We start from the raw sequence: 10,489 nt of genomic DNA, 5'->3' as shown, positions 1-10,489 counted from the left end.
CCTGTCTCTGAAAACCAAAAAAAAAAGCTAAAAGAAAAAGACATACTCACAATCACTTGTGTTGGCAAGAGTGTGGAGGGTCTGCAGCTGCCAAGCATCACCAACAGTGAAGCACCATGGTGCACTTACTATGGACAACAGTCAGACAGTTCCCTGTAAAGTTCAAGCTACACTATTTGCACAGCTCAGCAGCCTTCCTCCTAGATATTTTCCCAAGAGAAACAAAAAATTCATATGTTCACACAGAATGTGTACACAGACATTTATAGCAGCTTTATCTGTGTCAGCAAAAACTGGAAACAGCTCAAATGTCCATCAACGTGTGAATCGATAAACAAATATTTGCACATCCAAAATATAAAATACCATGTGTCAATTAAATAGTAGACTGAGCCGCAGGCATACGTTGTTATATAGCAAGGGAGATTCGCAAAAACAATGTACTCAGCGCAAGTCAGACTGCAAAAGAGCATGCAAGATTCCAAGTGCTTGAAACTGGGAGTAAAGCTGTAGTGACAGAAAGCAGATCCCTGGTTCCCTGCACAAGGGTTGGAGTGAGGGCTGACTATTTGGGAACAACAGTGATTGAAACATTCCATATCATGATGGCAGTAGTGGTCACACAACTGTACATGTTTGTTAAAACTTGGGAATTCACATTCTCAAAGCTGGTGTATTTTACTGCATATAAACTGCACAGCAATAAAGCTGATTTAAGAAAAGCTTCCCAAAGGAGGCAGGAAGTGGGGCAAGGGGCAGAGCTCCACAACGCTCAGTGGGAGGGAGTGTGCTTAGTGTGCATGAAGCCTGCGTTCAATGCCCAACATGGGCCGGGCATTGAAGGAAGAGGAAGAGGAAGAAGAGGAGGAGGAGACAGAAGAGAAAGAGAAGAAAGAAGGGAGAGGAGTAAGAGCAGTAGGAAGCGGAAGAGGAAGAGGAGGATGAAGAAGAGGAGAAAGAGGAGAAAAAGGCCCTAGAAGCTATGTTACTGGAAAAATTACATATAGTAGTTGTCTACATTTAGACAGTAAAAACAATACTCTCTGGGTTTCAACAAGCATTGGGTTCTGTCTCCTTTTTTTTTTTTTTATGTTTGTGTGCATTGGATCCCCTGGAACTGGAGTTACAGACCGTTGTGAGCTGCCATGTGGGTGCTGGGAATTGAACCTAGGTCCTTTGGAAATGTAGTTAGTGCTCTTAACCACTGAGTTATCTCTCCAGCCCTGAGTTCTATCTTCTTGCTCTTATTTTTCTAGACCATCAGTCTAGAAAACAACAATAACATAACATAAATAAAATAACAGCAATAACCCCAGGCTGTCACTGGACTGCTGGGGCTGGTGGTCCCTCTTCTGGATGCATCCATTGTCTCTCTAAAGGGGCTCCCTCCTCTTCAGAGAAGAGGGCACGTGGGAAAATTGCTGGACATATCAGGAAGCACACACTGACACACTATTTTTAAGGTGTTATTCATAGTGTGTATTAAAATTTAATGCACAAGCCCTTCCCCTTAGCAACCTACTTCTATAAAGAAGCTCTATGCCAGGTATGATGGTATGCACATCTGTAATCCCAATATTTGGGAGGTAGAGGCAGGAGGATTGTGGTAAGTGGGAGGTCACGCTACATAGTGAGACCCTACCTCAAAACAAAACAAAAAACAACAACAGAGGCTGAAGAGAGGGCTCAGTGATGAAGAGCACTTGCTGCTCTTGCAGGGGACCCAGGTTTGGTTCCCAGCACCCACATGGAGACTCACAACCTTTTGTAACTCCAGCTCCAGGGAATCCGATGTCCTCTTCATAACTCAAACAATAACAACAGCAACAAAGATGTTATGTATAGAAGTGCTAGCCAAGGGACCAGCAAGATGGCTTAGGGAACCAAGGTGCTTGCTTGGCAAGCCTGGAAATTTGAGTTCAATCCTGATTGATGTGGGAAGACTCATCCTGAAAGTGGGCAGCATCCACTCCTGGTTTGGGGCCCTGGACTGTATAGGGGTAGAGAAAGCTCGTTGAATGCTAACTGTGCAGGCATCCATCTCTGTGTCCGTGACCATCAGTGACGTGACTGTTGGAAGTTCCTGCTTTGACTTCCCCACGCTGACAGACCATAACCTGGAACTGTGAGCTAAAAATGAACCCTTTCTCTCCTGTTTCTTTTTGCCAAGGTGTTTATCACAGCTACAGAGATGAATGGCAGACAGAGCCCAGGCCTTTATGGGGTCCTGCACTGACCTGTGCTTCCTGACCCTCCAAGACGTGAGGAGCATCCTCCTCCTCATACTCCTTAGGTCATGAACTCTGCCTTGAATTCCCTGCCACGGAGGACTGATGGAGCTGGAATAGCTCCTCCCTCTCTAAAGCTGTTCTTTAGAGTAACTTAGTGCCGGATTCTTTCTTTCACTCTGTTATTCTAGGGTCCGCTGGCCTCCAGCACCATCTGAAGTGGGCAGCTGCCGCCTGCATTGGTTTGTATTCTGTGAATGTCCAAGGAAAAGCATAACTCGATCCTACACACAGGAGCCCAGCCAGCGCCTCTCTTTGGTGCCTGCAAGAGTGAGACACAACGTGGAGGTCAGGTTCTTCTGAAGAAAGTAGCTCCGGATCTCTGTCTCCCTCCTGATGCTGGACCCCAGGGTCATGCCTTGATGCAGCTGAGGCCTCCTGCAAGGGGAGGGGAACCCTGGAACTGAGGCAGCTGCCTCCCCTGGAACATGCTCCCCGTTGTTTCTAGTAAGAGAAACAAACCTGCAGCTCTTGATGTGGTTCGGATCCCTGTTGCAACAGCAGCAGATTCTCCAAAGGAAGTCACCCTGTGATTGTAGCTTTAACAAACCCCTTACCACATGCCCTCTGCTTCCTGTGTGCCCAGCTCTGTTTGGGGCCTCTCCTATCAACAACGTGTTTGATCTCACCCATTGCACAGAGAACTAAATCCAAGAACTAGGTGGTCCACAACAGGCCCAAAGTCACACCCTGGGAGAACCAGAGTCAGAGCTGGGACAGGCACACAGGGAGTGGCCTCCAGAGCCTGTGAACTTCCCACAACATCCACAGGAGATGACTGGGGAGGCTCAAAGTCCACATTTCACAGGGAGTAGGGGTTTCGGGGAAAGAGCAGAAAAATTTTCTCTTTTTACATCTACATTTCTGGATGTTGTGTGGTTTGTCGGTTAGTTTTTGTTTTTTAACAGCTTGTTTCGGAATATTTGTTTAATTATCAAAGATGTGTTACATTTGTTTAACCGTGTAAAAATGTGTTGCATTTGTTTAACTATGTAGGGATATGTCTCTGTTTTACCTTGCCTGACTATGGCACCTGACTGGTCTAAGAAAAAGCTGAGTGGCCACAGTGAGAGAGGAGGTGTAGACAGAACTTCTGGGCAGGGAGAATAAGTAGGAGGGGGAATTTAGGCTCAGGCAGGGGAAGAAAGAAAGGAGGACACCAGGGGCCAGCCAGACACAGAGGAAGTAGGCAAGTATGAATGAAGGAAAGGTAAGAAGCCCCGAGGCAAAATGTAGATGAATAGAAACAGGTTAAATTAAGTTAAAAGAGCTAGTGGGACAAGCCTAAGCTAAGGCCAAGCATTTATAATTAAGAAGTCTCTGTGTCTTTATTTGGGAGCTGGTTGGCAACCCAAAGAAAATGCCAACTACACCTAACACTGTTTCATCATTTGAAAAACGGAAGTTATTTTTGTAATCTACTTTGTTGTTTGTTTGGTGGGGTTGGGGGTTGAGACGGGGTCTCATGTAGCCCAGGCTGGCTGAAGATGACCTTGACCTTCTGCTCCTCCAGCCTCCACTTCCCAGCTACTGGGATTGCAGGCGTGCCCCATGATGCCCAGTTTATTGGGCCCAGGGTTTCATGTGTGCTAGGCAAGCACTCTACCCACCGAACCACATGCCAGCCCTTTTTGTTTGGAGATGTAGTTTCACTCAAGACTCAGTGGTCTTGACCTCACAACAGTCCTCCCATCTCAGCCTCCCAGGCCTGTGTCACTAGATCTGGACTAGTTTATATATTCACGTGAAGAACAGATGTAAGGCTGGATACTGGGGTGCACACCTGTAGCTCCGGTATTTGGGAGGCAGAGGCAGGACAGTTATGAGTTCAAGGCCAGTCTGGGCTGTATAGTGAGACCATGTTTCAAAATGCAAGGGGGAAGGGAGGACAAGTAAGAACCGGAAATAAAAGGGAAAAAAAAGGAGGGGGTGGAGGTGAGAGGGAAGGGAGAGCAAAGGAAAGAGAAAAGAAAAAGGTGATACAGGAGCAGTGACATTGGCTTAAAACACGGCTTAAAACTGTGCTCCCCTGGCTGGCAGGTCCGGGGCTGCACAGGGTGGGCTAGAGCAGCGTAGAACTAAGAGGTTTCACAGACGGGCCGAGGAGCCAGCTGCTGTCATGTTACCTAGACAGTGGCTCGGGCACTTTTAGTTTCCATCCTTTGTCTTGTCATAAAATTGTAAACCCAGACAACTGTCAGACGGTCAGTTGTCTCCAGACGGGGGTCCCAGGCACGCAACTCTCTTATACGTGTAAATATTTGTGCTCTAGGTCCTGGAAAAGGAACCCCAATTGTAGCATGAATCTTAGACGGTCTTATTAATAAAATCAAACCCAGGAGACAGGAATTGGGGTGAATGCTGGAAGATCAGAGAAGCAGAACAAGCCACAGCTTCCTCACCTCGCCAGTTCCTCAGCTGATCCTGTTTCCTCAGACTGGAAGCTTCTCAGTCCTCATCCAAATGGATCTCAGCTGAACTGCTGCTAGAAGCCTGAAAGCTTAACCAGGCTATAGTTCACACCTTAAATACCTTTCTACATCCTGCCATCACTTCCTGGGATCAAAGGCGTGAGTCACCATGCCTGCCTGTTTCCAGTGTGGCTTTAAACTCACAGAGATCCAGATGGATCTCTGCCTCCCAAGTGATAGGATTAAAGGCGTGTGTGCCACCATTGTCTGGCCTCTATGTCTAGTGGCTGTTCTGTTCTCTGACCCCAGATAAGTTTATTAGGGTGCACAATATTTTGGGGAACACAATATCACCACACCCAATTGTCTCTCTGACCCCGTGTTTCAACACCAGGGGCCACAGCACAGAAACAAATTTGAGCCAAAGTGAGCAAGTGGCTGCTGGTGTCCTTTGGGTCTTCCTGCGGGACAGAAGGGACATGTGGTCACAGAGTCACCCGGTCCACCGCCACAAGTGGGCTCAAGGGCATCTGCACATTTCCGAGTATGTACAGCTTCCAGGTTGGAAGGATCGGCATGGGTGCCCCCCCCCCCCCCCCCCCCCCCCCCCCGCCCCGCCGTGTGTGTGTGTGTGTGTGTGTGTGTGTGTGTGTGTATTTTGTGTGAGAAAACTGTAAATGATCAAGTTTTAGGCTGAAGAAATCACCTATAGTACAAAATACTCTGTTTTTAAAAAGAGGGCTGAACATGGTGGCCCACACCTTTAATCCCAGCACTCAGGAGGCAGAAGCAGGTAGAGCTCTGTGAGTTTGGAGTCAGCCTTGTGTCCATAGTGAGTTCTAAGACAGCCAGTACTCCCTAGAGAGATCTTGTCTCAAAAAGCATACAATGAGAGAGAGAGAGAGAGAGAGAGAGAGAGAGAGAGAGAGAGAGAGAGCGCACTGGGGGCTAGGGATGTGTTTCAGTTAGTAAGGTGCTTTTCCCAGCATTCATGAAGCTGTGGGTTCAGTCCCCAGCATAGCATGAACAGGTGTGATAGTACATGTCTGCAGTCCCAGCATTCAGGAAGTAAATTCAGGAGTATCAGTATAATCATGCTTGGCTACATGAAACCCTGTATTAAAAGATGACATATATTTTTAAAAGCTGGGTATGGTAGCACACAACTGTAATCCCAGCACTGAGTTTGAAACAGGAGGTTCATTCCTGAATTAGAGGCCAGCATAAGCTAGGCTACAGAATTCGTATTGCTGAGCTACATCCTCACCCCTTGAGTTTAAAAAAAAAAAAAAAAGTTTGGGTATATTTGTTTTATTTACTTTGAGACAAGCTCCTACCATCCCCTGAGCATAATAGCTCATAATAGCATAATAGCATCTTCACCAGAACGGCTGTAATTACCTTCAAGAGGCCTTCAATCGCAGACATCCTACTGTTCCTTCTCAGAAAGAGGACGGAGGAGAATGACTAGACCCTCACCTGAGATTCTAGTTACTCCCTCACGCACGGCCCAAAGCCCTATCCAGCTGTGTCTAGTTCTGCCCCAGCTGCCTGCGGCCCGTGAGGTTAAGTAGGTTGCAGAAGGTTAGCTGAAGTGGAGTTCTATCTATGGGGAAGGTGTCATCCATGGGGTGGGACTTGCAGTCTATGCTCCTGTAAGCAAGTCCAATATACTCATGGGCTCACCTGGTGTGGCTGGAATTGTTCCTTTAATGTGTGGCTAGTACCCTGTCTGGGTAGGAATGACCTCCCCAGGAAAAGTTAGCAAACACCTACAGAGTAGAGCTTGTGGAGTGAATTTGCTCTCTCCTGCCTTGTAAGGACTGTGTCCTCACTATGATCTTGGTTTCCTCAGCCTTCGGAGCTGTGAGAAGCGAATCTGTTCCGGGGTAGGCTGCTGTAGTATAAGGTCTGTGCGGCCAAGTCTGCCTTCCCAAGGGCCGAAGAATCAAGCAAGCAGCAATCCAGGGAACACTGGGGCAGGGTTCATAGACCCTGGGAGGAGGTCTGTGAATGAAGAGTCAGTAGAGAAGGGTATCCAGCGGGGAGGGAGGACATGATGGGAGGGTGGGAGACGGAAGGCTGGGGGCAGGGCAGGTGGTGCAGGAAGGCTGGACCAGGAAGTGAGAGGAGGGAGGAGCAAGGCAGGGCCTGGTGGCCCCAGGCAGAACTGGGCTTCTTCTGCAGGTTCCTGGCAAGCACAGGCTGTTGTGGTCTGTGAGAAAGCTTTTACTCACCTGTGGTAAAACTGTTAAAAATTACACGTATTATCATTGTGTATTATATATAATTGCACATTCTCTAATATCACACCATTACATATATAATTATTACACATTCATATGTAATTTATATAAAGTGAGGGTTGAGCCTATATAGTTAAAAGGACCCTGATTCTGATGCCATTTCTCTTTTGGACTTTAGCTGGTCTATCTTTAGAAGATGAGAACAGTAAGCTGTAGTAGGGTGTGGCAGTGCATGCCTGTAATTTCAACACTTAGAGATAGGGAGGCAAGAGGAGCTCCCCAAGTTCAAAGCTAGCTTGGCCTACATAATGAAAAACCCCATTCACCTTTTAAATTTTTTTAGGAAGTTGTAACATCTCTTTTTGGTGTCCCTGTTATTTATTAAGCAGCGCAATGTTATTCATTAAGCAACACTGTTTACCTTGTGAGGAAAGCCACTATAAGAGTTTATTAAGGGAAGGGAACAGAAGGGATGTACATAGGCCTATGGAACGACTGTGCAGGAAGAGGGGGGGAGGAATAAGTGGAACCCGCTTTTGATAGGTTCCCCTCACACATGCACTTACGGGCTTAGGTAGCTACGCCACACATGCACATAGATTACGTGATCATGCAGCGCACCGATTATGGATTAGTAGGATGTAGGGCCCTGGGAAGACTAAGCATCTTGCCAGCACACTTGTGGTTATGTAGTTGTGGGAGTGGCTAGGAATTCTAACGGTCTCTTTCCCCCTCTTAAGCTTTCAAGGCCTAGAGATTCCAAAATCCTGGGAATATTAAAAAAAATAACTTGGGAACCAGATTTTCACTTCTGACAAGTCTCCAACAGTGTTCTGAGGGATGGGTGGGGTAAAATCAGGAGCCCTCACTGGGTGAGGCCACACTGGCATTTCTGCCCACCCCCATACTCTGATTTAGGGTGTCTTTCTTGCCTTAGGACAGGACCCCGAGGCAGGAACCTAGAGGCAGGAACTGAAGCAGAGGCCATGGAGGAATGATGGCTTGCTCAGCCTTCTCTCTTAAACAACCAAGAACTATCAGCCCAGGGATAGCAATGCCCACAATGGGCTGGGGCTGGGCCCTCCCACGTCAATCATTCATCAAGAAAATGTGGCCAGAATCCAGACCAGCCAAGGCTACAGAGAGGAACCCTGTCTCAAGAAAACCAATAGATAGATAGATAGATAGATAGATAGATAGATAGATAGATAGATAGATAGATAGATAGATAAATGTCTCACAGACTTGCCCACAGTGAATCTGATGGAGGCAGTTTCTCAACTGAAGTTCCCTCTTCTCAGACGATTCAAACTAGCCAGGTGGTGGCGGTGGTGGAGGCAGTGGCGCTGCGTGCCTTTAATTCCAGTACTAAGGAGGCAGAGGCAGGTGGATGGATCTCTGTGAGTTCAAGGTCAGCCTGGTCTACAAAACAAGTTCCAGGACAGCCATGGCTACACAGATAAACCCTGTTTCAAAAAAGCAAAACTAACAACAACAAAAACTTGAGAAAAACTAACCAGTACAGACTCCTTGGGAGTCTACGCAAGAGTGGTGAGCAGTGTGTGCAGAAGAGAAGCGGCCTCCATTTCAACAACCAGCTCCCTAGGTAAGGAATTCAGTCCCAGGAGATAGTTAATTGCTTCCTGGGTGGAGCCCCCAGTCCCTGATCACCTCCTACCTGGCCCTATCTAAAGTCACAGCACTAGCACTTAGCCCAGACATCACATCATCCTTCTTCATTGTCTGCTGGGTCCCTCAGTGAGTGAGGAAATTTCACTATCAGATGTTCACCTGTTTTGTTTGCTGAGGCCAGAGGGCAACAAATGATAGTCTACAGGCCAGATAGATACCATCCATTTTTGTGTCACCTGCAAATGTTTTCACATTTTAAAATGGGAAAACACTAGTCTGGTGAGAAAAGTTATTAGAAGGGTTAAGAATTTTGTCTTGTGGTCCACAAAGCCTAAACATTTACCATCTGCCTGGCCCTTTATACAAAAGATTTTTATGCCTGCTGGAAGCAATGCCTAGCACACAGTAGGTCCAGGTGAATGAAGGAACTGGACGAGTGCTTCATTACTTTCTATTGGAAGAACTCAAGCAGGAGCTGGGACATGGCACCCGCTAGAATTTGATTTTCAGGAGCATATTCATGGAAGGGCCAGGCAGCGGGGACAGTACGGGGTGGGGAGGATACATGGGGGTAGGGAAGCTGGGGAAGGAAGGGGACCAGCGCTCACTCTGGAGCACACCAGAAGTCTCTTGCTGAGAAGAGGGCATTCCAGCATGGTTAGCAGCATTAGCTTAAGGCCTTCCGCCCTTCCCAGCTGTCAGCCTGCAATTTCCAGGCATCTCCCTAGCAACTGAATTTACAGTAAAAAGAACAGGTCCTAACCCCAAACCCTTACGTAACCCTAGTGGCTCCTGGTTTTATCTTATCAGATTGTAATACTTACAAGTCGCCTCTGAAGGCCACCCTCTAATCTCAGTTTTGGAAAGGAGAAACAGATGGAGGAGGGGAGGGCCCCTTTGGAACCTGTTGAACAACAAAATTCCAAAAGCTTCCAGAATCCTCTACGCAGCCACCTGGGGACCAATAAGTGAGATTCCTGTGAGAAGCCCACACTCATGCCCTTAGCTCACCTTATTCTTCTCTGAGTGCCTTTCTATTTTTAATAAACTCCAATTCTACTTTACTCCAGCTCATCCTGAAATTATTTTAGGCTGCTTGGCCGTAAGGCCAAGGATCCAGTTTTTGCCTGAGTAGAGGTCTCTGAAAAAGAGCTCCAGGGGGTTGGGCAAGTGACAGCAGGAAGCAGATCTCCACCCTGTGTTGACACAGCCAGAAGCTACAGATGTAATGCACACCCTGGTCCCCTTCAAGGTAAGAGTGACGACAGCATGTCGCAAACCAGCTCAAACCAGCTCGGAACTGGCCATGACTTCAGCATCTGACACGTCAGAAGCCTAAGGCTTCTGACAGCACACACTGGTTTTCATAGAGCTTTGAACTCACTAGGTCCTCTAGGCCTCATGGGACTGTGTAACCCCTGACCAACATAGAACTGAGATTGTTTTGGTGACCCACAGACTACTTTGACTCTGTAGCCATGGCAACAAGGTAAGTAAATGATACCATGATAGACATTTAAATAGCTGTGCCCATAGTGGTGGTAAATAGGACTGTTAATATTACCTCTTAGAAGGAGGGAAAGGTGTCACAGATTCTCACCTGGAATTTCCACCACCATTCCCTCCTGTTCCACTCCCAGCTGCTTGTGGGCTTGGGATGGAGGGGTTGTGTTAAAGTGTGTAAGAAGTGGAAGGTTGGCTGAGGGTCAGCACTCCAATGATGGGACTTTGGTGAGTTGTCATGCATGTTGCTGTGATGGGACTTTTGGTGATTCAACTGTCTCCATGAGGCTTTCAGTTGATGAATGAAACACCATGACCAAAAGCAATTAGGAGAGGAATGGGTTTATTTCACTCACAGGTCCATATCACAGTTCATCATCAAAAGCAGTCAGGGCAAGAACTCAAACAA

Source organism: Peromyscus californicus, unplaced genomic scaffold (assembly GCF_007827085.1).
Source record: "Peromyscus californicus insignis strain IS unplaced genomic scaffold, ASM782708v3 Scaffold_8__1_contigs__length_139910024, whole genome shotgun sequence".
NCBI classification, from domain to species: Eukaryota; Metazoa; Chordata; class Mammalia; order Rodentia; family Cricetidae; genus Peromyscus; species Peromyscus californicus.
Note: the sequence above shows the minus strand (reverse complement) of the source record.